A 24,114-nucleotide genomic window follows, 5' to 3' on the forward strand; every position below is an offset into this window, starting at 1 on the left:
GCCAGTGAAAAGACTCAGGTCTGTGAGTGACTTATAAATAGGCTTGTTGGGAGTTGATCTTTCGCTTACGGCCATACCACCCTGAGAACGCCCGATCTCGTCTGATCTCGGAAGCTAAGCAGGGTCGGGCCTGGTTAGTACTTGGATGGGAGACCGCCTGGGAATACCAGGTGCTGTAAGCTTTTCCATCTTTCCTTTATTTTTTACTCCGTTCAGTCCATGATGTCACAATTTTTTAAAAGGCTACACTGTGTTTACTCTTCATATAAAACACTTACAGTAAACCATATACAGATTAAATACTCACTTAAAAGTTCTTTCATTTTTCTGAAGGAGGATATTGTTTCTTCATGCTAATAAATAAAGAAAAAATGCATTATTTTTTATTTTCTTAACATAGGTACAGGGCGACTGACTCCTGTTCCTGGGGCTCTACCACGCTAAAGATTTCAGATTTAACACACCTGAGTCTAGAATGTTCACGTGATCCTGAAGGTCTTAATTACCTGGATCAAGTGTGCCGCGGACTCAGGCTGTTTGGATGGCAGGGGTGAAAAAAATTAAAAAGGCACCTTCTGTAGGACACAGGGCCTTTCTGTAAATGTATGCCAAGTATACTTTAATGTGTGTGTATGATTTTATTTATTTATTTCTCAGAATATTCTTTGTAAATATGATTTTTTTTTTAATTGGGCTTTTTTTTATTGGGCCTAATCTGAAGCTTCCATTCCATTGAGTAAGAAACGTAAAGCAAGAAAATTGAACAAAAAAATGAAGAGATAAAAATTAAGACATATAGGGAGTTTTTGTCTTTTTTTCTTTGGTTACTTTTTGTAGTGAAAGTTAAAAGGAGCTTTTATTTTGAGGCAAGATCTTTGTATTAGTCCGTAGAGCTGCTTTACTTTTGTCAAGAGCAGTAAATGACAGTGAAAAGACTCAGGTCTGTGAGTGACTTATGAATAGGCTTGTTGGGAGTTGATCTTTCGCTTACGGCCATACCACCCTGAGAACGCCCGATCTCGTCTGATCTCGGAAGCTAAGCAGGGTCGGGCCTGGTTAGTACTTGGATGGGAGACCGCCTGGGAATACCAGGTGCTGTAAGCTTTTCCATCTTTCCTTTATTTTTTACTCCGTTCAGTCCATGATGTCACAATTTTTTACAAGGCTACACTGTGTTTACTCTTCATATAAAACACTTACAGTAAACCATATACAGATTAAATACTCACTTAAAAGTTCTTTCATTTTTCTGAAGGAGGATATTGTTTCTTCATGCTAATAAATAAAGAAAAAATGCATTATTTTTTATTTTCTTAACATAGGTACAGGGCGACTGACTCCTGTTCCTGGGGCTCTACCACGCTAAAGATTTCAGATTTAACACACCTGAGTCTAGAATGTTCACGTGATCCTGAAGGTCTTAATTACCTGGATCAAGTGTGCCGCGGACTCAGGCTGTTTGGATGGCAGGGGTGAAAAAATTTAAAAAGGCACCTTCTGTAGGACACAGGGCCTTTCTGTAAATGTATGCCAAGTATACTTTAATGTGTGTGTATGATTTTATTTATTTATTTCTCAGAATATTCTTTGTAAATATGATTTTTTTTTTAATTGGGCTTTTTTTTATTGGGCCTAATCTGAAGCTTCCATTCCATTGAGTAAGAAACGTAAAGCAAGAAAATTGAACAAAAAAATGAAGAGATAAAAATTAAGACATATAGGGAGTTTTTGTCTTTTTTTCTTTGGTTACTTTTTGTAGTGAAAGTTAAAATGAGCTTTTATTTTGAGGCAAGATCTTTGTATTAGTCCGTAGAGCTGCTTTACTTTTGTCAAGAGCAGTAAATGACAGTGAAAAGACTCAGAGTGACTTATAAATAGGCTTGTTGGGAGTTGATCTTTCGCTTACGGCCATACCACCCTGAGAACGCCCGATCTCGTCTGATCTCGGAAGCTAAGCAGGGTCGGGCCTGGTTAGTACTTGGATGGGAGACCGCCTGGGAATACCAGGTGCTGTAAGCTTTTCCATCTTTCCTTTATTTTTTACTCCGTTCAGTCCATGATGTCACAATTTTTTACAAGGCTACACTGTGTTTACTCTTCATATAAAACACTTACAGTAAACCATATACAGATTAAATACTCACTTAAAAGTTCTTTCATTTTTCTGAAGGAGGATATTGTTTCTTCATGCTAATAAATAAAGAAAAAATGCATTATTTTTTATTTTCTTAACATAGGTACAGGGCGACTGACTCCTGTTCCTGGGGCTCTACCACGCTAAAGATTTCAGATTTAACACACCTGAGTCTAGAATGTTCACGTGATCCTGAAGGTCTTAATTACCTGGATCAAGTGTGCCGCGGACTCAGGCTGTTTGGATGGCAGGGGTGAAAAAAATTAAAAAGGCACGTTCTGTAGGACACAGGGCCTTTCTGTAAATGTATGCCAAGTATACTTTAATGTGTGTGTATGATTTTATTTATTTATTTCTCAGAATATTCTTTGTAAATATGATTTTTTTTAATTGGGCTTTTTTTTATTGGGCCTAATCTGAAGCTTCCATTCCATTGAGTAAGAAACGTAGAGCAAGAAAATTGAACAAAAAAAAAATGAAGAGATAAAAATTAAGACATATAGGGAGTTTTTGTCTTTTTTTCTTTGGTTACTTTTTGTAGTGAAAGTTAAAAGGAGCTTTTATTTTGAGGCAAGATCTTTGTATTAGTCCGTAGAGCTGCTTTACTTTTGTCAAGAGCAGTAAATGACAGTGAAAAGACTCAGGTCTGTGAGTGACTTATAAATAGGCTTGTTGGGAGTTGATCTTTCGCTTACGGCCATACCACCCTGAGAACGCCCGATCTCGTCTGATCTCGGAAGCTAAGCAGGGTCGGGCCTGGTTAGTACTTGGATGGGAGACCGCCTGGGAATACCAGGTGCTGTAAGCTTTTCCATCTTTCCTTTATTTTTTACTCCGTTCAGTCCATGATGTCACAAATTTTTACAAGGCTACACTGTGTTTACTCTTCATATAAAACACTTACAGTAAACCATATACAGATTAAATACTCACTTAAAAGTTCTTTCATTTTTCTGAAGGAGGATATTGTTTCTTCATGCTAATAAATGAAGACAAAATGCATTATTTTTAATTTTCTTAAGATAGGTACAGGGCGACTGACTCCTGTTCCTGGGGCTCTACCACGCTAAAGATTTCAGATTTAACACACCTGAGTCTAGAATGTTCACGTTTATCCTGAAGGTCTTAATTACCTGGATCAAGTGTGCCGCGGACTCAGGCTGTTTGGATGGCAGGGGTGAAAAAAATTAAAAAGGCACCTTGGGCCTTTCTGTAAATGTATGCCAAGTATACTTTAATGTGTGTGTATGATTTTATTTATTTATTTCTCAGAATATTCTTTGTAAATATGATTTTTTTTTTAATTGGGCTTTTTTTTTTACTGGGCCTAATCTGAAGCTTCCATTCCATTGAGTAAGAAACGTAGAGCAAGAAAATTGAAAAAAAAAAAATGAAGAGATAAAAATTAAGACATATAGGGAGTTTTTGTCTTTTTTTCTTTGGTTACTTTTTGTAGTGAAAGTTAAAAGGAGCTTTTATTTTGAGGCAAGATCTTTGTATTAGTCCGTAGAGCTGCTTTACTTTTGTCAAGAGCAGTAAATGACAGTGAAAAGACTCAGGTCTGTGAGTGACTTATAAATAGGCTTGTTGGGAGTTGATCTTTCGCTTACGGCCATACCACCCTGAGAACGCCCGATCTCGTCTGATCTCGGAAGCTAAGCAGGGTCGGGCCTGGTTAGTACGTGGATGGGAGACCGCCTGGGAATACCAGGTGCTGTAAACTTTTCCATCTTTCCTTTATTTTTTACTCCGTTCAGTCCATGATGTCACAAATTTTTACAAGGCTACACTGTGTTTACTCTTCATATAAAACACTTACAGTAAACCATATACAGATTAAGTACTCACTTAAAAGTTCTTTCATTTTTCTGAAGGAGGATATTGTTTCTTCATGCTAATAAATAAAGAACAAAATGCATTATTTTTTATTTTCTTAACATAGGTACAGGGCGACTGACTTCTGTTCCTGGGGCTCTACCACGCTAAAGATTTCAGATTTAACACACCTGAGTCTAGAATGTTCACGTGATCCTGAAGGTCTTAATTACCTGGATCAAGTGTGCCGCGGACTCAGGCTGTTTGGATGGCAGGGGTGAAAAAAATTAAAAAGGCACCTTCTGTAGGACACAGGGCCTTTCTGTAAATGTATGCCAAGTATACTTTAATGTGTGTGTATGATTTTATTTATTTATTTCTCAGAATATTCTTTGTAAATATGATTTTTTTTTAATTGGGCTTTTTTTTATTGGGCCTAATCTGAAGCTTCCATTCCATTGAGTAAGAAACGTAAAGCAAGAAAATTGAACAAAAAAATGAAGAGATAAAAATTAAGACATATAGGGAGTTTTTGTCTTTTTTTCTTTGGTTACTTTTTGTAGTGAAAGTTAAAAGGAGCTTTTATTTTGAGGCAAGATCTTTGTATTAGTCCGTAGAGCTGCTTTACTTTTGTCAAGAGCAGTAAATGACAGTGAAAAGACTCAGGTCTGTGAGTGACTTATAAATAGGCTTGTTGGGAGTTGATCTTTCGCTTACGGCCATACCACCCTGAGAACGCCCGATCTCGTCTGATCTCGGAAGCTAAGCAGGGTCGGGCCTGGTTAGTACTTGGATGGGAGACCGCCTGGGAATACCAGGTGCTGTAAGCTTTTCCATCTTTCCTTTATTTTTTACTCCGTTCAGTCCATGATGTCACAAATTTTTACAAGGCTACACTGTGTTTACTCTTCATATAAAACACTTACAGTAAACCATATACAGATTAAATACTCACTTAAAAGTTCTTTCATTTTTCTGAAGGAGGATATTGTTTCTTCATGCTAATAAATAAAGAAAAAATGCATTATTTTTTATTTTCTTAACATAGGTACAGGGCGACTGACTCCTGTTCCTGGGGCTCTACCACGCTAAAGATTTCAGATTTAACACACCTGAGTCTAGAATGTTCACGTGATCCTGAAGGTCTTAATTACCTGGATTAAGTGTGCCGCGGACTCAGGCTGTTTGGATGGCAGGGGTGAAAAAAATTAAAAAGGCACCTTCTGTAGGACACAGGGCCTTTCTGTAAATGTATGCCAAGTATACTTTAATGTGTGTGTATGATTTTATTTATTTATTTCTCAGAATATTCTTTGTAAATATGATTTTTTTTTAATTGGGCTTTTTTTTATTGGGCCTAATCTGAAGCTTCCATTCCATTGAGTAAGAAACGTAGAGCAAGAAAATTGAACAAAAAAAATGAAGAGATAAAAATTAAGACATATAGGGAGTTTTTGTCTTTTTTTCTTTGGTTACTTTTTGTAGTGAAAGTTAAAAGGAGCTTTTATTTTGAGGCAAGATCTTTGTATTAGTCCGTAGAGCTGCTTTACTTTTGTCAAGAGCAGTAAATGACAGTGAAAAGACTCAGGTCTGTGAGTGACTTATAAATAGGCTTGTTGGGAGTTGATCTTTCGCTTACGGCCATACCACCCTGAGAACGCCCGATCTCGTCTGATCTCGGAAGCTAAGCAGGGTCGGGCCTGGTTAGTACTTGGATGGGAGACCGCCTGGGAATACCAGGTGCTGTAAGCTTTTCCATCTTTCCTTTATTTTTTACTCCGTTCAGTCCATGATGTCACAAATTTTTACAAGGCTACACTGTGTTTACTCTTCATATAAAACACTTACAGTAAACCATATACAGATTAAATACTCACTTAAAAGTTCTTTCATTTTTCTGAAGGAGGATATTGTTTCTTCATGCTAATAAATAAAGAAAAAATGCATTATTTTTTATTTTCTTAACATAGGTACAGGGCGACTGACTCCTGTTCCTGGGGCTCTACCACGCTAAAGATTTCAGATTTAACACACCTGAGCCTAGAATGTTCACGTGATCCTGAAGGTCTTAATTACCTGGATCAAGTGTGCCGCGGACTCAGGCTGTTTGGATGGCAGGGGTGAAAAAAATTAAAAAGGCACCTTCTGTAGGACACAGGGCCTTTCTGTAAATGTATGCCAAGTATACTTTAATGTGTGTGTATGATTTTATTTATTTATTTCTCAGAATACTCTTTGTAAATATGATTTTTTTTAATTGGGCTTTTTTTTTATTGGGCCTAATCTGAAGCTTCCATTCCATTGAGTAAGAAACGTAGAGCAAGAAAATTGAACAAAAAAAATGAAGAGATAAAAATTGAGACATATAGGCAGTTTTTGTCTTTTTTTCTTTGGTTACTTTTTGTAGTGAAAGTTAAAAGGAGCTTTTATTTTGAGGCAAGATCTTTGTATTAGTCCGTAGAGCTGCTTTACTTTTGTCAAGAGCAGTAAATGACAGTGAAAAGACTCAGGTCTGTGAGTGACTTATAAATAGGCTTGTTGGGAGTTGATCTTTCGCTTACGGCCATACCACCCTGAGAACGCCCGATCTCGTCTGATCTCGGAAGCTAAGCAGGGTCGGGCCTGGTTAGTACTTGGATGGGAGACCGCCTGGGAATACCAGGTGCTGTAAGCTTTTCCATCTTTCCTTTATTTTTTACTCCGTTCAGTCCATGATTTCACAAATTTTTAAAAGGCTACACTGTGTTTACTCTTCATATAAAACACTTACAGTAAACCATATACAGATTAAATACTCACTTAAAAGTTATTTCATTTTTCTGAAGGAGGATATTGTTTCTTCATGCTAATAAATAAAGAAAAAATGCATTATTTTTTATTTTCTTAACATAGGTACAGGGCGACTGACTCCTGTTCCTGGGGCTCTACCACGCTAAAGATTTCAGATTTAACACACCTGAGTCTAGAATGTTCACGTGATCCTGAAGGTCCTAATTACCTGGATCAAGTGTGCCGCGGACTCAGGCTGTTTGGATGGCAGGGGTGAAAAAAATTAAAAAGGCACCTTCTGTAGGACACAGGGCCTTTCTGTAAATGTATGCCAAGTATACTTTAATGTGTGTGTATGATTTTATTTATTTATTTCTCAGAATATTCTTTGTAAATATGATTTTTTTTTAAATTGGGCTTTTTTTTTTATTGGGCCTAATCTGAAGCTTCCATTCCATTGAGTAAGAAACGTAGAGCAAGAAAATTGAAAAAAAAAATGAAGAGATAAAAATTAAGACATACAGGGAGTTTTTGTCTTTTTTTCTTTGGTTACTTTTTGTAGTGAAAGTTAAAAGGAGCTTTTATTTTGAGGCAAGATCTTTGTATTAGTCCGTAGAGCTGCTTTACTTTTGTCAAGAGCAGTAAATGACAGTGAAAAGACTCAGGTCTGTGAGTGACTTATAAATAGGCTTGTTGGGAGTTGATCTTTCGCTTACGGCCATACCACCCTGAGAACGCCCGATCTCGTCTGATCTCGGAAGCTAAGCAGGGTCGGGCCTGGTTAGTACTTGGATGGGAGACCGCCTGGGAATACCAGGTGCTGTAAGCTTTTCCATCTTTCCTTTATTTTTTACTCCGTTCAGTCCATGATGTCACAAATTTTTACAAGGCTACACTGTGTTTACTCTTCATATAAAACACTTACAGTAAACCATATACAGATTAAATACTCACTTAAAAGTTCTTTCATTTTTCTGAAGGAGGATATTGTTTCTTCATGCTAATAAATGAAGACAAAATGCATTATTTTTAATTTTCTTAAGATAGGTACAGGGCGACTGACTCCTGTTCCTGGGGCTCTACCACGCTAAAGATTTCAGATTTAACACACCTGAGTCTAGAATGTTCACGTGTATCCTGAAGGTCTTAATTACCTGGATCAAGTGTGCCGCGGACTCAGGCTGTTTGGATGGCAGGGGTGAAAAAAATTAAAAAGGCACCTTGGGCCTTTCTGTAAATGTACACACTAAAAACTGCTGGGTTATTTTAACTACTCATCTGCTGGGTTATGAAATGTCTAACCCATTATGAGTTATTTTTATGGGAACTGGGTTATTTTTGGGGGGATTTGGGTTGTTTTTGTGTAACTCATGTGCTGGGTCAAAATTTCGCAAAGTTCTTCAACCCAACATGCATCAGTTGACCCAGCAGCTGGGTTGTTTGTGCTTCGACCGTCATCACGTTTACAGGACGTGCTCCTCCTCCACCATTTCGCGCCCAGACAGGCTCCATGCTCCTTCAGCAGCTCGCAGGTGCTCGAGAGAGACTGATCATCTTTGTGGTAAATATTTAATTCACGGTGTCTGTGTTGTGTTATAGCTAGTGTAAGGACCCCAATTCCCACTTTATCATTAACTATCAGCTTTATTTCACTGTAACTAAACGAATTAGAGGGAATACTGCTAACTGATTTGCTAGCCAGCAGGCTAATTTGCTAGCTTAGCTTAGCTTTTTCGTGTAGGTCTTTGCAAACATTTTTACAACATAGCTAGCGGTACTAAAATACTTTTTTACGACAGGATTTTTTGTGAGAATAAAGTTTAAGTGTTCGTCTAATGTGTGTGTGTGGGGGGGGGGTGCAGAGAGAGACAGGAAGCAAGCAGAGGGCAAGGCTGGGAGCAAAATGGTACAGCTCCTCTCAAAATCAAATGCACTGAAGAGGGCTGCTAAAGACTCTCCCAGCTTAAGTTTCTGGAGGATGAAATTGCCACCCAAAGTGCACAGCTTAGAAGCATGTAAAATAATGGATGTATATATGTTTGTTTCATTGACAGTAAATGTAAATTGACTGCAATCTGGCTTTATTTCTTTTTTAATAATTTGTGAAGGACATTTCTGTTCTGAAGGCTTAAGTTGAACTATTCTGTTACTATGCAATAGAAGGTAGAGTACTCATGTTTATAATTTTGAATTTGAGATGCTCTGAATCCTTTCCAATTTATAAACCTAACTATTCTTTATTTTAAATGGCCCTTTCTCACACTCACTTACTCTTTTGCATTCTTTCTATCTTTTTTTAGCCTGGAACAAATATGGTGGAGCACCTCCATGAGGCCATGGCATCCAGACCTTACCCATGTCCTGACACCAGGAAATGACAATCCTTGCTGGACAGGCTTTGGAATTTTAATCACAATAATATTTTAGTTATAATTAATATGAATTATTTTCCATAATTGTTACATTTTACATTGTTGGGATTCAGTTATAATAAATTTCAAGGCAGTGCCTTGTAAAAATTACATTATTGTTTAGGTGTTTATTGCATAACATATAGTTTATAGCAATTTATTTCACAAAGGATTAAACTATGGTGTGTTAGAATTAATCTGTCATTTCTGTTAATTTCACCAACCATTTGGATAGGTAACTGAACAAATGTATCTCGCTGGTGAAACAACCCAGAATTTAAATTACTTTGACCCAGCATTTGGGTGGAGTAGATAACAAATATGTGTAGTTGAAATTACCTTAATTTGCAGTTAATTTGACCCAGCATTTGGGTAGTATATTTTAACTCAACTGCTGGGTTATAATGGGTCAACCCATCTTGCTGGGTCAAATTAACTACTGCTGGGCTGGTGCTATAATAACCCAGCGGTTGGGTTGAAAATAACCCATATTGGGTTATTTTTAGCCCAACTGTTTTTAGTGTGTAAGTCACTCACAGACCTGAGTCTTTTCACTGTCATTTACTGCTCTTGACAAAAGTAAAGCAGCTCTACGGACTAATACAAAGATCTTGCCTCAAAATAAAAGCTCCTTTTAACTTTCACTACAAAAAGTAACCAAAGAAAAAAAGACAAAAACTCCCTATATGTCTTAATTTTTATCTCTTCATTTTTTTTTGTTCAATTTTCTTGCTCTACGTTTCTTACTCAATGGAATGGACGCTTCAGATTAGGCCCAATAAAAAAGCCCAATTAAAAAAAAAATCATATTTACAAAGAATATTCTGAGAAATAAATAAATAAAATCATACACACACATTAAAGTATACTTGGCATACATTTACAGAAAGGCCCTGTGTCCTACAGAAGGTGCCTTTTTAAATTTTTTCACCCCTGCCATCCAAACAGCCTGAGTCCGCGGCACACTTGATCCAGGTAATTAAGACCTTCAGGATCACGTGAACATTCTAGACTCAGGTGTGTTAAATCTGAAATCTTTAGCGTGGTAGAGCCCCAGGAACAGGAGTCAGTCGCCCTGTACCTATGTTAAGAAAATAAAAAATAATGCATTTTTTCTTTATTTATTAGCATGAAGAAACAATATCCTCCTTCAGAAAAATGAAAGAACTTTTAAGTGAGTATTTAATCTGTATATGGTTTACTGTAAGTGTTTTATATGAAGAGTAAACACAGTGTAGCCTTGTAAAAATTTGTGACATCATGGACTGAACGGAGTAAAAAATAAAGGAAAGATGGAAAAGCTTACAGCACCTGGTATTCCCAGGCGGTCTCCCATCCAAGTACTAACCAGGCCCGACCCTGCTTAGCTTCCGAGATCAGACGAGATCGGGCGTTCTCAGGGTGGTATGGCCGTAAGCGAAAGATCAACTCCCAACAAGCCTATTTATAAGTCACTCACAGACCTGAGTCTTTTCACTGTCATTTACTGCTCTTGACAAAAGTAAAGCAGCTCTACGGACTAATACAAAGATCTTGCCTCAAAATAAAAGCTCCTTTTAACTTTCACTACAAAAAGTAACCAAAGAAAAAAAGACAAAAACTCCCTATATGTCTTAATTTTTATCTCTTCATTTTTTTGTTCAATTTTCTTGCTTTACGTTTCTTACTCAATGGAATGGAAGCTTCAGATTAGGCCCAATAAAAAAAAGCCCAATTAAAAAAAAAAATCATATTTACAAAGAATATTCTGAGAAATAAATAAATAAAATCATACACACACATTAAAGTATACTTGGCATACATTTACAGAAAGGCCCTGTGTCCTACAGAAGGTGCCTTTTTAATTTTTTTCACCCCTGCCATCCAAACAGCCTGAGTCCGCGGCACACTTGATCCAGGTAATTAAGACCTTCAGGATCACGTGAACATTCTAGACTCAGGTGTGTTAAATCTGAAATCTTTAGCGTGGTAGAGCCCCAGGAACAGAAGTCAGTCGCCCTGTACCTATGTTAAGAAAATAAAAAATAATGCATTTTGTTCTTTATTTATTAGCATGAAGAAACAATATCCTCCTTCAGAAAAATGAAAGAACTTTTAAGTGAGTACTTAATCTGTATATGGTTTACTGTAAGTGTTTTATATGAAGAGTAAACACAGTGTAGCCTTGTAAAAATTTGTGACATCATGGACTGAACGGAGTAAAAAATAAACGAAAGATGGAAAAGTTTACAGCACCTGGTATTCCCAGGCGGTCTCCCATCCAAGTACTAACCAGGCCCGACCCTGCGTAGCTTCCGAGATCAGACGAGATCGGGCGTTCTCAGGATGGTATGGCCGTAAGCGAAAGATCAACTCCCAACAAGCCTATTTATAAGTCACTCACAGACCTGAGTCTTTTCACTGTCATTTACTGCTCTTGACAAAAGTAAAGCAGCTCTACGGACTAATACAAAGATCTTGCCTCAAAATAAAAGCTCCTTTTAACTTTCACTACAAAAAGTAACCAAAGAAAAAAAGACAAAAACTCCCTATATGTCTTAATTTTTATCTCTTCATTTTTTTTTTTCAATTTTCTTGCTCTACGTTTCTTACTCAATGGAATGGAAGCTTCAGATTAGGCCCAGTAAAAAAAAAGCCCAATTAAAAAAAAAATCATATTTACAAAGAATATTCTGAGAAATAAATAAATAAAATCATACACACACATTAAAGTATACTTGGCATACATTTACAGAAAGGCCCAAGGTGCCTTTTTAATTTTTTTCACCCCTGCCATCCAAACAGCCTGAGTCCGCGGCACACTTGATCCAGGTAATTAAGACCTTCAGGATACACGTGAACATTCTAGACTCAGGTGTGTTAAATCTGAAATCTTTAGCGTGGTAGAGCCCCAGGAACAGGAGTCAGTCGCCCTGTACCTATCTTAAGAAAATTAAAAATAATGCATTTTGTCTTCATTTATTAGCATGAAGAAACAATATCCTCCTTCAGAAAAATGAAAGAACTTTTAAGTGAGTATTTAATCTGTATATGGTTTACTGTAAGTGTTTTATATGAAGAGTAAACACAGTGTAGCCTTGTAAAAATTTGTGACATCATGGACTGAACGGAGTAAAAAATAAAGGAAAGATGGAAAAGCTTACAGCACCTGGTATTCCCAGGCGGTCTCCCATCCAAGTACTAACCAGGCCCGACCCTGCTTAGCTTCCGAGATCAGACGAGATCGGGCGTTCTCAGGGTGGTATGGCCGTAAGCGAAAGATCAACTCCCAACAAGCCTATTTATAAGTCACTCACAGACCTGAGTCTTTTCACTGTCATTTACTGCTCTTGACAAAAGTAAAGCAGCTCTACGGACTAATACAAAGATCTTGCCTCAAAATAAAAGCTCCTTTTAACTTTCACTACAAAAAGTAACCAAAGAAAAAAAGACAAAAACTCCCTATATGTCTTAATTTTTATCTCTTCATTTTTTTTTTGTTCAATTTTCTTGCTCTACGTTTCTTACTCAATGGAATGGAAGCTTCAGATTAGGCCCAATAAAAAAAAGCCCAATTAAAAAAAATCATATTTACAAAGAATATTCTGAGAAATAAATAAATAAAATCATACACACACATTAAAGTATACTTGGCATACATTTACAGAAAGGCCCTGTGTCCTACAGAACGTGCCTTTTTAATTTTTTTCACCCCTGCCATCCAAACAGCCTGAGTCCGCGGCACACTTGATCCAGGTAATTAAGACCTTCAGGATCACGTGAACATTCTAGACTCAGGTGTGTTAAATCTGAAATCTTTAGCGTGGTAGAGCCCCAGGAACAGGAGTCAGTCGCCCTGTACCTATGTTAAGAAAATAAAAAATAATGCATTTTTTCTTTATTTATTAGCATGAAGAAACAATATCCTCCTTCAGAAAAATGAAAGAACTTTTAAGTGAGTATTTAATCTGTATATGGTTTACTGTAAGTGTTTTATATGAAGAGTAAACACAGTGTAGCCTTGTAAAAAATTGTGACATCATGGACTGAACGGAGTAAAAAATAAAGGAAAGATGGAAAAGCTTACAGCACCTGGTATTCCCAGGCGGTCTCCCATCCAAGTACTAACCAGGCCCGACCCTGCTTAGCTTCCGAGATCAGACGAGATCGGGCGTTCTCAGGGTGGTATGGCCGTAAGCGAAAGATCAACTCCCAACAAGCCTATTTATAAGTCACTCTGAGTCTTTTCACTGTCATTTACTGCTCTTGACAAAAGTAAAGCAGCTCTACGGACTAATACAAAGATCTTGCCTCAAAATAAAAGCTCCTTTTAACTTTCACTACAAAAAGTAACCAAAGAAAAAAAGACAAAAACTCCCTATATGTCTTAATTTTTATCTCTTCATTTTTTTGTTCAATTTTCTTGCTTTACGTTTCTTACTCAATGGAATGGAAGCTTCAGATTAGGCCCAATAAAAAAAAGCCCAATTAAAAAAAAAATCATATTTACAAAGAATATTCTGAGAAATAAATAAATAAAATCATACACACACATTAAAGTATACTTGGCATACATTTACAGAAAGGCCCTGTGTCCTACAGAAGGTGCCTTTTTAAATTTTTTCACCCCTGCCATCCAAACAGCCTGAGTCCGCGGCACACTTGATCCAGGTAATTAAGACCTTCAGGATCACGTGAACATTCTAGACTCAGGTGTGTTAAATCTGAAATCTTTAGCGTGGTAGAGCCCCAGGAACAGGAGTCAGTCGCCCTGTACCTATGTTAAGAAAATAAAAAATAATGCATTTTTTCTTTATTTATTAGCATGAAGAAACAATATCCTCCTTCAGAAAAATGAAAGAACTTTTAAGTGAGTATTTAATCTGTATATGGTTTACTGTAAGTGTTTTATATGAAGAGTAAACACAGTGTAGCCTTGTAAAAAATTGTGACATCATGGACTGAACGGAGTAAAAAATAAAGGAAAGATGGAAAAGCTTACAGCACCTGGTATTCCCAGGCGGTCTCCCATCCAAGTACTAACCAGGCCCGACCCTGCTTAGCTTCCGAGATCAGACGAGATCGGGCGTTCTCAGGGTGGTATGGCCGTAAGCGAAAGATCAACTCCCAACAAGCCTATTCATAAGTCACTCACAGACCTGAGTCTTTTCACTGTCATTTACTGCTCTTGACAAAAGTAAAGCAGCTCTACGGACTAATACAAAGATCTTGCCTCAAAATAAAAGCTCCTTTTAACTTTCACTACAAAAAGTAACCAAAGAAAAAAAGACAAAAACTCCCTATATGTCTTAATTTTTATCTCTTCATTTTTTTGTTCAATTTTCTTGCTTTACGTTTCTTACTCAATGGAATGGAAGCTTCAGATTAGGCCCAATAAAAAAAGCCCAATTAAAAAAAAAATCATATTTACAAAGAATATTCTGAGAAATAAATAAATAAAATCATACACACACATTAAAGTATACTTGGCATACATTTACAGAAAGGCCCTGTGTCCTACAGAAGGTGCCTTTTTAATTTTTTTCACCCCTGCCATCCAAACAGCCTGAGTCCGCGGCACACTTGATCCAGGTAATTAAGACCTTCAGGATCACGTGAACATTCTAGACTCAGGTGTGTTAAATCTGAAATCTTTAGCGTGGTAGAGCCCCAGGAACAGGAGTCAGTCGCCCTGTACCTATGTTAAGAAAATAAAAAATAATGCATTTTTTCTTTATTTATTAGCATGAAGAAACAATATCCTCCTTCAGAAAAATGAAAGAACTTTTAAGTGAGTATTTAATCTGTATATGGTTTACTGTAAGTGTTTTATATGAAGAGTAAACACAGTGTAGCCTTTTAAAAAATTGTGACATCATGGACTGAACGGAGTAAAAAATAAAGGAAAGATGGAAAAGCTTACAGCACCTGGTATTCCCAGGCGGTCTCCCATCCAAGTACTAACCAGGCCCGACCCTGCTTAGCTTCCGAGATCAGACGAGATCGGGCGTTCTCAGGGTGGTATGGCCGTAAGCGAAAGATCAACTCCCAACAAGCCTATTTATAAGTCACTCACAGACCTGAGTCTTTTCACTGTCATTTACTGCTCTTGACAAAAGTAAAGCAGCTCTACGGACTAATACAAAGATCTTGCCTCAAAATAAAAGCTCCTTTTAACTTTCACTACAAAAAGTAACCAAAGAAAAAAAGACAAAAACTCCCTATATGTCTTAATTTTTATCTCTTCATTTTTTTTGTTCAATTTTCTTGCTCTACGTTTCTTACTCAATGGAATGGAAGCTTCAGATTAGGCCCAATAAAAAAGCCCAATTAAAAAAAAATCATATTTACAAAGAATATTCTGAGAAATAAATAAAAAAAATCATACACACACATTAAAGTATACTTGGCATAAATTTACAGAAAGGCCCTGTGTCCTACAGAAGGTGCCTTTTTAAATTTTTTCACCCCTGCCATCCAAACAGCCTGAGTCCGCGGCACACTTGATCCAGGTAATTAAGACCTTCAGGATCACGTGAACATTCTAGACTCAGGTGTGTTAAATCTGAAATCTTTAGCGTGGTAGAGCCCCAGGAACAGTCAGTCGCCCTGTACCTATGTTAAGAAAATAAAAAATAATGCATTTTTTCTTTATTTATTAGCATGAAGAAACAATATCGTCCTTCAGAAAAATGAAAGAACTTTTAAGTGAGTATTTAATCTGTATATGGTTTACTGTAAGTGTTTTATATGAAGAGTAAACACAGTGTAGCCTTGTAAAAAATTGTGACATCATGGACTGAACGGAGTAAAAAATAAAGGAAAGATGGAAAAGCTTACAGCACCTGGTATTCCCAGGCGGTCTCCCATCCAAGTACTAACCAGGCCCGACCCTGCTTAGCTTCCGAGATCAGACGAGATCGGGCGTTCTCAGGGTGGTATGGCCGTAAGCGAAAGATCAACTCCCAACAAGCCTATTTATAAGTCACTCACAGACCTGAGTCTTTTCACTGTCATTTACTGCTCTTGACAAAAGTAAAGCAGCTCTACGGACTAATACAAAGATCTTGCCTCAAAATAAAAGCTCCTTTTAACTTTCACTACAAAAAGTAACCAAAGAAAAAAAGACAAAAACTCCCTATATGTCTTAATTTTTATCTCTTCATTTTTTTTGTTCAATTTTCTTGCTCTACGTTTCTTACTCAATGGAATGGAAGCTTCAGATTAGGCCCAATAAAAAAAAGCCCAATTAAAAAAAAATCATATTTACAAAGAATATTCTGAGAAATAAATAAATAAAATCATACACACACATTAAAGTATACTTGGCATACATTTACAGAAAGGCCCTGTGTCCTACAGAAGGTGCCTTTTTAATTTTTTTCACCCCTGCCATCCAAACAGCCTGAGTCCGCGGCACACTTAATCCAGGTAATTAAGACCTTCAGGATCACGTGAACATTCTAGACTCAGGTGTGTTAAATCTGAAATCTTTAGTGTGGTAGAGCCCCAGGAACAGGAGTGAGCCGCCCTGTACCTATACGTTAAGAAAATAAAAAATAATGCATTTTTTTTCTTTATTTATTAGCATGAAGAAACAATATCCTCCTTCAGAAAAATGAAATAACTTTTAAGTGAGTATTTAATCTGTATATGGTTTACTGTAAGTGTTTTATATGAAGAGTAAACACAGTGTAGCCTTGTAAAAAATTGTGACATCATGGACTGAACGGAGTAAAAAATAAAGGAAAGATGGGAAAGCTTACAGCACCTGGTATTCCCAGGCGGTCTCCCATCCAAGTACTAACCAGGCCCGACCCTGCTTAGCTTCCGAGATCAGACGAGATCGGGCGTTCTCAGGGTGGTATGGCCGTAAGCGAAAGATCAGCTCCCAACAAGCCTATTTGTCACTCACAGACCTGAGTCTTTTCACTGTCATTTACTGCTCTTGACAAAAGTAAAGCAGCTCTACGGACTAATACAAAGATCTTGCCTCAAAATAAAAGCTCCTTTTAACTTTCACTACAAAAAGTAACCAAAGAAAAAAAGACAAAAACTCCCTATATGTCTTAATTTTTATCTCTTCATTTTTTTTTGTTCAATTTTCTTGCTCTACGTTTCTTACTCAATGGAATGGACGCTTCAGATTAGGCCCAATAAAAAAGCCCAATTAAAAAAAAAATCATATTTACAAAGAATATTCTGAGAAATAAATAAATAAAATCATACACACACATTAAAGTATACTTACATTTACAGAAAGGCCCTGTGTCCTACAGAAGGTGCCTTTTTAAATTTTTTCACCCCTGCCATCCAAACAGCCTGAGTCCGCGGCACACTTGATCCAGGTAATTAAGACCTTCAGGATCACGTGAACATTCTAGACTCAGGTGTGTTAAATCTGAAATCTTTAGCGTGGTAGAGCCCCAGGAACAGGAGTCAGTCGCCCTGTACCTATGTTAAGAAAATAAAAAATAATGCATTTTTTCTTTATTTATTAGCATGAAGAAACAATATCCTCCTTCAGAAAAATGAAAGAACTTTTAAGTGAGTATTTAATCTGTATATGGTTTACTGTAAGTGTTTTATATGAAGAGTAAACACAGTGTAGCCTTGTAAAAATTTGTGACATCATGGACTGAACGGAGTAAAAAATAAAGGAAAGATGGAAAAGCTTACAGCACCTGGTATTCCCAGGCGGTCTCCCATCCAAGTACTAACCAGGCCCGACCCTGCTTAGCTTCCGAGATCAGACGAGATCGGGCGTTCTCAGGGTGGTATGGCCGTAAGCGAAAGATCAACTCCCAACAAGCCTATTTATAAGTCACTCACAGACCTGAGTCTTTTCACTGTCATTTACTGCTCTTGACAAAAGTAAAGCAGCTCTACGGACTAATACAAAGATCTTGCCTCAAAATAAAAGCTCCTTTTAACTTTCACTACAAAAAGTAACCAAAGAAAAAAAGACAAAAACTCCCTATATGTCTTAATTTTTATCTCTTCATTTTTTTGTTCAATTTTCTTGCTTTACGTTTCTTACTCAATGGAATGGAAGCTTCAGATTAGGCCCAATAAAAAAAAGCCCAATTAAAAAAAAAATCATATTTACAAAGAATATTCTGAGAAATAAATAAATAAAATCATACACACACATTAAAGTATACTTGGCATACATTTACAGAAAGGCCCTGTGTCCTACAGAAGGTGCCTTTTTAATTTTTTTCACCCCTGCCATCCAAACAGCCTGAGTCCGCGGCACACTTGATCCAGGTAATTAAGACCTTCAGGATCACGTGAACATTCTAGACTCAGGTGTGTTAAATCTGAAATCTTTAGCGTGGTAGAGCCCCAGGAACAGAAGTCAGTCGCCCTGTACCTATGTTAAGAAAATAAAAAATAATGCATTTTGTTCTTTATTTATTAGCATGAAGAAACAATATCCTCCTTCAGAAAAATGAAAGAACTTTTAAGTGAGTACTTAATCTGTATATGGTTTACTGTAAGTGTTTTATATGAAGAGTAAACACAGTGTAGCCTTGTAAAAAATTGTGACATCATGGACTGAACGGAGTAAAAAATAAAGGAAAGATGGAAAAGCTTACAGCACCTGGTATTCCCAGGCGGTCTCCCATCCAAGTACTAACCAGGCCCGACCCTGCTTAGCTTCCGAGATCAGACGAGATCGGGCGTTCTCAGGGTGGTATGGCCGTAAGCGAAAGATCAGCTCCCAACAAGCCTATTTATATGCCAAGTATACTTTAATGTGTGTGTATGATTTTATTTATTTATTTCTCAGAATATTCTTTGTAAATATGATTTTTTTTTAAATTGGGCTTTTTTTTTTATTGGGCCTAATCTGAAGCTTCCATTCCATTGAGTAAGAAACGTAGAGCAAGAAAATTGAAAAAAAAAATGAAGAGATAAAAATTAAGACATACAGGGAGTTTTTGTCTTTTTTTCTTTGGTTACTTTTTGTAGTGAAAGTTAAAAGGAGCTTTTATTTTGAGGCAAGATCTTTGTATTAGTCCGTAGAGCTGCTTTACTTTTGTCAAGAGCAGTAAATGACAGTGAAAAGACTCAGGTCTGTGAGTGACTTATAAATAGGCTTGTTGGGAGTTGATCTTTCGCTTACGGCCATACCACCCTGAGAACGCCCGATCTCGTCTGATCTCGGAAGCTAAGCAGGGTCGGGCCTGGTTAGTACTTGGATGGGAGACCGCCTGGGAATACCAGGTGCTGTAAGCTTTTCCATCTTTCCTTTATTTTTTACTCCGTTCAGTCCATGATGTCACAAATTTTTACAAGGCTACACTGTGTTTACTCTTCATATAAAACACTTACAGTAAACCATATACAGATTAAATACTCACTTAAAAGTTCTTTCATTTTTCTGAAGGAGGATATTGTTTCTTCATGCTAATAAATGAAGACAAAATGCATTATTTTTAATTTTCTTAAGATAGGTACAGGGCGACTGACTCCTGTTCCTGGGGCTCTACCACGCTAAAGATTTCAGATTTAACACACCTGAGTCTAGAATGTTCACGTGTATCCTGAAGGTCTTAATTACCTGGATCAAGTGTGCCGCGGACTCAGGCTGTTTGGATGGCAGGGGTGAAAAAAATTAAAAAGGCACCTTGGGCCTTTCTGTAAATGTATGCCAAGTATACTTTAATGTGTGTGTATGATTTTATTTATTTATTTCTCAGAATATTCTTTGTAAATATGATTTTTTTTTTAATTGGGCTTTTTTTTTTACTGGGCCTAATCTGAAGCTTCCATTCCATTGAGTAAGAAACGTAGAGCAAGAAAATTGAAAAAAAAAAATGAAGAGATAAAAATTAAGACATATAGGGAGTTTTTGTCTTTTTTTCTTTGGTTACTTTTTGTAGTGAAAGTTAAAAGGAGCTTTTATTTTGAGGCAAGATCTTTGTATTAGTCCGTAGAGCTGCTTTACTTTTGTCAAGAGCAGTAAATGACAGTGAAAAGACTCAGGTCTGTGAGTGACTTATAAATAGGCTTGTTGGGAGTTGATCTTTCGCTTACGGCCATACCATCCTGAGAACGCCCGATCTCGTCTGATCTCGGAAGCTACGCAGGGTCGGGCCTGGTTAGTACTTGGATGGGGGACCGCCTGGGAATACCAGGTGCTGTAAACTTTTCCATCTTTCCTTTATTTTTTACTCCGTTCAGTCCATGATGTCACAAATTTTTACAAGGCTACACTGTGTTTACTCTTCATATAAAACACTTACAGTAAACCATATACAGATTAAGTACTCACTTAAAAGTTCTTTCATTTTTCTGAAGGAGGATATTGTTTCTTCATGCTAATAAATAAAGAACAAAATGCATTATTTTTTATTTTCTTAACATAGGTACAGGGCGACTGACTTCTGTTCCTGGGGCTCTACCACGCTAAAGATTTCAGATTTAACACACCTGAGTCTAGAATGTTCACGTGATCCTGAAGGTCTTAATTACCTGGATCAAGTGTGCCGCGGACTCAGGCTGTTTGGATGGCAGGGGTGAAAAAAATTAAAAAGGCACCTTCTGTAGGACACAGGGCCTTTCTGTAAATGTATGCCAAGTATACTTTAATGTGTGTGTATGATTTTATTTATTTATTTCTCAGAATATTCTTTGTAAATATGATTTTTTTTTAATTGGGCTTTTTTTTATTGGGCCTAATCTGAAGCTTCCATTCCATTGAGTAAGAAACGTAGAGCAAGAAAATTGAACAAAAAAAATGAAGAGATAAAAATTAAGACATATAGGGAGTTTTTGTCTTTTTTTCTTTGGTTACTTTTTGTAGTGAAAGTTAAAAGGAGCTTTTATTTTGAGGCAAGATCTTTGTATTAGTCCGTAGAGCTGCTTTACTTTTGTCAAGAGCAGTAAATGACAGTGAAAAGACTCAGGTCTGTGAGTGACTTATAAATAGGCTTGTTGGGAGTTGATCTTTCGCTTACGGCCATACCACCCTGAGAACGCCCGATCTCGTCTGATCTCGGAAGCTAAGCAGGGTCGGGCCTGGTTAGTACTTGGATGGGAGACCGCCTGGGAATACCAGGTGCTGTAAGCTTTTCCATCTTTCCTTTATTTTTTACTCCGTTCAGTCCATGATGTCACAATTTTTTACAAGGCTACACTGTGTTTACTCTTCATATAAAACACTTACAGTAAACCATATACAGATTAAATACTCACTTAAAAGTTCTTTCATTTTTCTGAAGGACGATATTGTTTCTTCATGCTAATAAATAAAGAAAAAATGCATTATTTTTTATTTTCTTAACATAGGTACAGGGCGACTGACTGTTCCTGGGGCTCTACCACGCTAAAGATTTCAGATTTAACACACCTGAGTCTAGAATGTTCACGTGATCCTGAAGGTCTTAATTACCTGGATCAAGTGTGCCGCGGACTCAGGCTGTTTGGATGGCAGGGGTGAAAAAATTTAAAAAGGCACCTTCTGTAGGACACAGGGCCTTTCTGTAAATGTATGCCAAGTATACTTTAATGTGTGTGTATGATTTTTTTTATTTATTTCTCAGAATATTCTTTGTAAATATGATTTTTTTTTAATTGGGCTTTTTTATTGGGCCTAATCTGAAGCTTCCATTCCATTGAGTAAGAAACGTAGAGCAAGAAAATTGAACAAAAAAAATGAAGAGATAAAAATTAAGACATATAGGGAGTTTTTGTCTTTTTTTCTTTGGTTACTTTTTGTAGTGAAAGTTAAAAGGAGCTTTTATTTTGAGGCAAGATCTTTGTATTAGTCCGTAGAGCTGCTTTACTTTTGTCAAGAGCAGTAAATGACAGTGAAAAGACTCAGGTCTGTGAGTGACTTATAAATAGGCTTGTTGGGAGTTGATCTTTCGCTTACGGCCATACCACCCTGAGAACGCCCGATCTCGTCTGATCTCGGAAGCTAAGCAGGGTCGGGCCTGGTTAGTACTTGGATGGGAGACCGCCTGGGAATACCAGGTGCTGTAAGCTTTTCCATCTTTCCTTTATTTTTTACTCCGTTCAGTCCATGATGTCACAATTTTTTAAAAGGCTACACTGTGTTTACTCTTCATATAAAACACTTACAGTAAACCATATACAGATTAAATACTCACTTAAAAGTTCTTTCATTTTTCTGAAGGAGGATATTGTTTCTTCATGCTAATAAATAAAGAAAAAATGCATTATTTTTTATTTTCTTAACATAGGTACAGGGCGACTGACTCCTGTTCCTGGGGCTCTACCACGCTAAAGATTTCAGATTTAACACACCTGAGTCTAGAATGTTCACGTGATCCTGAAGGTCTTAATTACCTGGATCAAGTGTGCCGCGGACTCAGGCTGTTTGGATGGCAGGGGTGAAAAAAATTAAAAAGGCACCTTCTGTAGGACACAGGGCCTTTCTGTAAATGTATGCCAAGTATACTTTAATGTGTGTGTATGATTTTATTTATTTATTTCTCAGAATATTCTTTGTAAATATGATTTTTTTTTTAATTGGGCTTTTTTTATTGGGCCTAATCTGAAGCTTCCATTCCATTGAGTAAGAAACGTAAAGCAAGAAAATTGAACAAAAAAATGAAGAGATAAAAATTAAGACATATAGGGAGTTTTTGTCTTTTTTTCTTTGGTTACTTTTTGTAGTGAAAGTTAAAAGGAGCTTTTATTTTGAGGCAAGATCTTTGTATTAGTCCGTAGAGCTGCTTTACTTTTGTCAAGAGCAGTAAATGACAGTGAAAAGACTCAGGTCTGTGAGTGACTTATGAATAGGCTTGTTGGGAGTTGATCTTTCGCTTACGGCCATACCACCCTGAGAACGCCCGATCTCGTCTGATCTCGGAAGCTAAGCAGGGTCGGGCCTGGTTAGTACTTGGATGGGAGACCGCCTGGGAATACCAGGTGCTGTAAGCTTTTCCATCTTTCCTTTATTTTTTACTCCGTTCAGTCCATGATGTCACAATTTTTTACAAGGCTACACTGTGTTTACTCTTCATATAAAACACTTACAGTAAACCATATACAGATTAAATACTCACTTAAAAGTTCTTTCATTTTTCTGAAGGAGGATATTGTTTCTTCATGCTAATAAATAAAGAAAAAATGCATTATTTTTTATTTTCTTAACATAGGTACAGGGCGACTGACTCCTGTTCCTGGGGCTCTACCACGCTAAAGATTTCAGATTTAACACACCTGAGTCTAGAATGTTCACGTGATCCTGAAGGTCTTAATTACCTGGATCAAGTGTGCCGCGGACTCAGGCTGTTTGGATGGCAGGGGTGAAAAAATTTAAAAAGGCACCTTCTGTAGGACACAGGGCCTTTCTGTAAATGTATGCCAAGTATACTTTAATGTGTGTGTATGATTTTATTTATTTATTTCTCAGAATATTCTTTGTAAATATGATTTTTTTTTTAATTGGGCTTTTTTTTATTGGGCCTAATCTGAAGCTTCCATTCCATTGAGTAAGAAACGTAAAGCAAGAAAATTGAACAAAAAAATGAAGAGATAAAAATTAAGACATATAGGGAGTTTTTGTCTTTTTTTCTTTGGTTACTTTTTGTAGTGAAAGTTAAAAGGAGCTTTTATTTTGAGGCAAGATCTTTGTATTAGTCCGTAGAGCTGCTTTACTTTTGTCAAGAGCAGTAAATGACAGTGAAAAGACTCAGAGTGACTTATAAATAGGCTTGTTGGGAGTTGATCTTTCGCTTACGGCCATACCACCCTGAGAACGCCCGATCTCGTCTGATCTCGGAAGCTAAGCAGGGTCGGGCCTGGTTAGTACTTGGATGGGAGACCGCCTGGGAATACCAGGTGCTGTAAGCTTTTCCATCTTTCCTTTATTTTTTACTCCGTTCAGTCCATGATGTCACAATTTTTTACAAGGCTACACTGTGTTTACTCTTCATATAAAACACTTACAGTAAACCATATACAGATTAAATACTCACTTAAAAGTTCTTTCATTTTTCTGAAGGAGGATATTGTTTCTTCATG

The 24,114-nt window shown here is 37.0% G+C and overlaps 25 non-coding genes across 25 annotated transcripts; 15 read left to right on the plus strand and 10 right to left on the minus strand.

Annotated features, from left to right (window-relative positions):
* The first annotated feature begins 63 nt into the window (after positions 1-63).
* On the plus strand, positions 64-182 carry LOC125783656 (5S ribosomal RNA). Its single transcript, XR_007426376.1, has one exon. It is a non-coding gene; the product is annotated as a 5S ribosomal RNA (ribosomal RNA).
* An 803-nt stretch (positions 183-985) lies between these two features.
* LOC125783668 (5S ribosomal RNA) lies at positions 986-1,104 on the plus strand. The gene has a single exon (XR_007426388.1). It is a non-coding gene; the product is annotated as a 5S ribosomal RNA (ribosomal RNA).
* A 796-nt stretch (positions 1,105-1,900) lies between these two features.
* Positions 1,901-2,019, plus strand: LOC125783679 (5S ribosomal RNA). The gene has a single exon (XR_007426399.1). It is a non-coding gene; the product is annotated as a 5S ribosomal RNA (ribosomal RNA).
* Positions 2,020-2,823: 804 nt separating this feature from the next.
* On the plus strand, positions 2,824-2,942 carry LOC125783690 (5S ribosomal RNA). The gene has a single exon (XR_007426410.1). It is a non-coding gene; the product is annotated as a 5S ribosomal RNA (ribosomal RNA).
* Positions 2,943-3,738: 796 nt separating this feature from the next.
* LOC125783238 (5S ribosomal RNA) lies at positions 3,739-3,857 on the plus strand. Its single transcript, XR_007425972.1, has one exon. It is a non-coding gene; the product is annotated as a 5S ribosomal RNA (ribosomal RNA).
* Positions 3,858-4,660: 803 nt separating this feature from the next.
* Positions 4,661-4,779, plus strand: LOC125783701 (5S ribosomal RNA). The gene has a single exon (XR_007426421.1). It is a non-coding gene; the product is annotated as a 5S ribosomal RNA (ribosomal RNA).
* An 803-nt stretch (positions 4,780-5,582) lies between these two features.
* On the plus strand, positions 5,583-5,701 carry LOC125783712 (5S ribosomal RNA). Its single transcript, XR_007426432.1, has one exon. It is a non-coding gene; the product is annotated as a 5S ribosomal RNA (ribosomal RNA).
* Positions 5,702-6,504: 803 nt separating this feature from the next.
* On the plus strand, positions 6,505-6,623 carry LOC125783723 (5S ribosomal RNA). Its single transcript, XR_007426443.1, has one exon. It is a non-coding gene; the product is annotated as a 5S ribosomal RNA (ribosomal RNA).
* An 805-nt stretch (positions 6,624-7,428) lies between these two features.
* Positions 7,429-7,547, plus strand: LOC125783734 (5S ribosomal RNA). Its single transcript, XR_007426454.1, has one exon. It is a non-coding gene; the product is annotated as a 5S ribosomal RNA (ribosomal RNA).
* A 2,881-nt stretch (positions 7,548-10,428) lies between these two features.
* Positions 10,429-10,547, minus strand: LOC125783745 (5S ribosomal RNA). Its single transcript, XR_007426465.1, has one exon. It is a non-coding gene; the product is annotated as a 5S ribosomal RNA (ribosomal RNA).
* Positions 10,548-11,352: 805 nt separating this feature from the next.
* On the minus strand, positions 11,353-11,471 carry LOC125783255 (5S ribosomal RNA). The gene has a single exon (XR_007425989.1). It is a non-coding gene; the product is annotated as a 5S ribosomal RNA (ribosomal RNA).
* Positions 11,472-12,265: 794 nt separating this feature from the next.
* On the minus strand, positions 12,266-12,384 carry LOC125783756 (5S ribosomal RNA). Its single transcript, XR_007426476.1, has one exon. It is a non-coding gene; the product is annotated as a 5S ribosomal RNA (ribosomal RNA).
* Positions 12,385-13,188: 804 nt separating this feature from the next.
* Positions 13,189-13,307, minus strand: LOC125783767 (5S ribosomal RNA). Its single transcript, XR_007426487.1, has one exon. It is a non-coding gene; the product is annotated as a 5S ribosomal RNA (ribosomal RNA).
* Positions 13,308-14,103: 796 nt separating this feature from the next.
* Positions 14,104-14,222, minus strand: LOC125783779 (5S ribosomal RNA). The gene has a single exon (XR_007426499.1). It is a non-coding gene; the product is annotated as a 5S ribosomal RNA (ribosomal RNA).
* An 802-nt stretch (positions 14,223-15,024) lies between these two features.
* LOC125783790 (5S ribosomal RNA) lies at positions 15,025-15,143 on the minus strand. The gene has a single exon (XR_007426510.1). It is a non-coding gene; the product is annotated as a 5S ribosomal RNA (ribosomal RNA).
* Positions 15,144-15,941: 798 nt separating this feature from the next.
* LOC125783801 (5S ribosomal RNA) lies at positions 15,942-16,060 on the minus strand. Its single transcript, XR_007426521.1, has one exon. It is a non-coding gene; the product is annotated as a 5S ribosomal RNA (ribosomal RNA).
* An 807-nt stretch (positions 16,061-16,867) lies between these two features.
* On the minus strand, positions 16,868-16,986 carry LOC125783812 (5S ribosomal RNA). Its single transcript, XR_007426532.1, has one exon. It is a non-coding gene; the product is annotated as a 5S ribosomal RNA (ribosomal RNA).
* Positions 16,987-17,780: 794 nt separating this feature from the next.
* On the minus strand, positions 17,781-17,899 carry LOC125783823 (5S ribosomal RNA). The gene has a single exon (XR_007426543.1). It is a non-coding gene; the product is annotated as a 5S ribosomal RNA (ribosomal RNA).
* Positions 17,900-18,703: 804 nt separating this feature from the next.
* On the minus strand, positions 18,704-18,822 carry LOC125783835 (5S ribosomal RNA). Its single transcript, XR_007426555.1, has one exon. It is a non-coding gene; the product is annotated as a 5S ribosomal RNA (ribosomal RNA).
* Positions 18,823-19,234: 412 nt separating this feature from the next.
* LOC125783846 (5S ribosomal RNA) lies at positions 19,235-19,353 on the plus strand. The gene has a single exon (XR_007426566.1). It is a non-coding gene; the product is annotated as a 5S ribosomal RNA (ribosomal RNA).
* A 795-nt stretch (positions 19,354-20,148) lies between these two features.
* On the plus strand, positions 20,149-20,267 carry LOC125783271 (5S ribosomal RNA). The gene has a single exon (XR_007426005.1). It is a non-coding gene; the product is annotated as a 5S ribosomal RNA (ribosomal RNA).
* Positions 20,268-21,071: 804 nt separating this feature from the next.
* LOC125783857 (5S ribosomal RNA) lies at positions 21,072-21,190 on the plus strand. Its single transcript, XR_007426577.1, has one exon. It is a non-coding gene; the product is annotated as a 5S ribosomal RNA (ribosomal RNA).
* A 798-nt stretch (positions 21,191-21,988) lies between these two features.
* On the plus strand, positions 21,989-22,107 carry LOC125783868 (5S ribosomal RNA). Its single transcript, XR_007426588.1, has one exon. It is a non-coding gene; the product is annotated as a 5S ribosomal RNA (ribosomal RNA).
* Positions 22,108-22,909: 802 nt separating this feature from the next.
* LOC125783879 (5S ribosomal RNA) lies at positions 22,910-23,028 on the plus strand. Its single transcript, XR_007426599.1, has one exon. It is a non-coding gene; the product is annotated as a 5S ribosomal RNA (ribosomal RNA).
* Positions 23,029-23,824: 796 nt separating this feature from the next.
* Positions 23,825-23,943, plus strand: LOC125783891 (5S ribosomal RNA). The gene has a single exon (XR_007426611.1). It is a non-coding gene; the product is annotated as a 5S ribosomal RNA (ribosomal RNA).
* Positions 23,944-24,114: the final 171 nt, after the last annotated feature.

This window comes from Astyanax mexicanus, chromosome 18 (assembly GCF_023375975.1).
Source record: "Astyanax mexicanus isolate ESR-SI-001 chromosome 18, AstMex3_surface, whole genome shotgun sequence".
NCBI lineage: Eukaryota > Metazoa > Chordata > Actinopteri > Characiformes > Acestrorhamphidae > Astyanax > Astyanax mexicanus.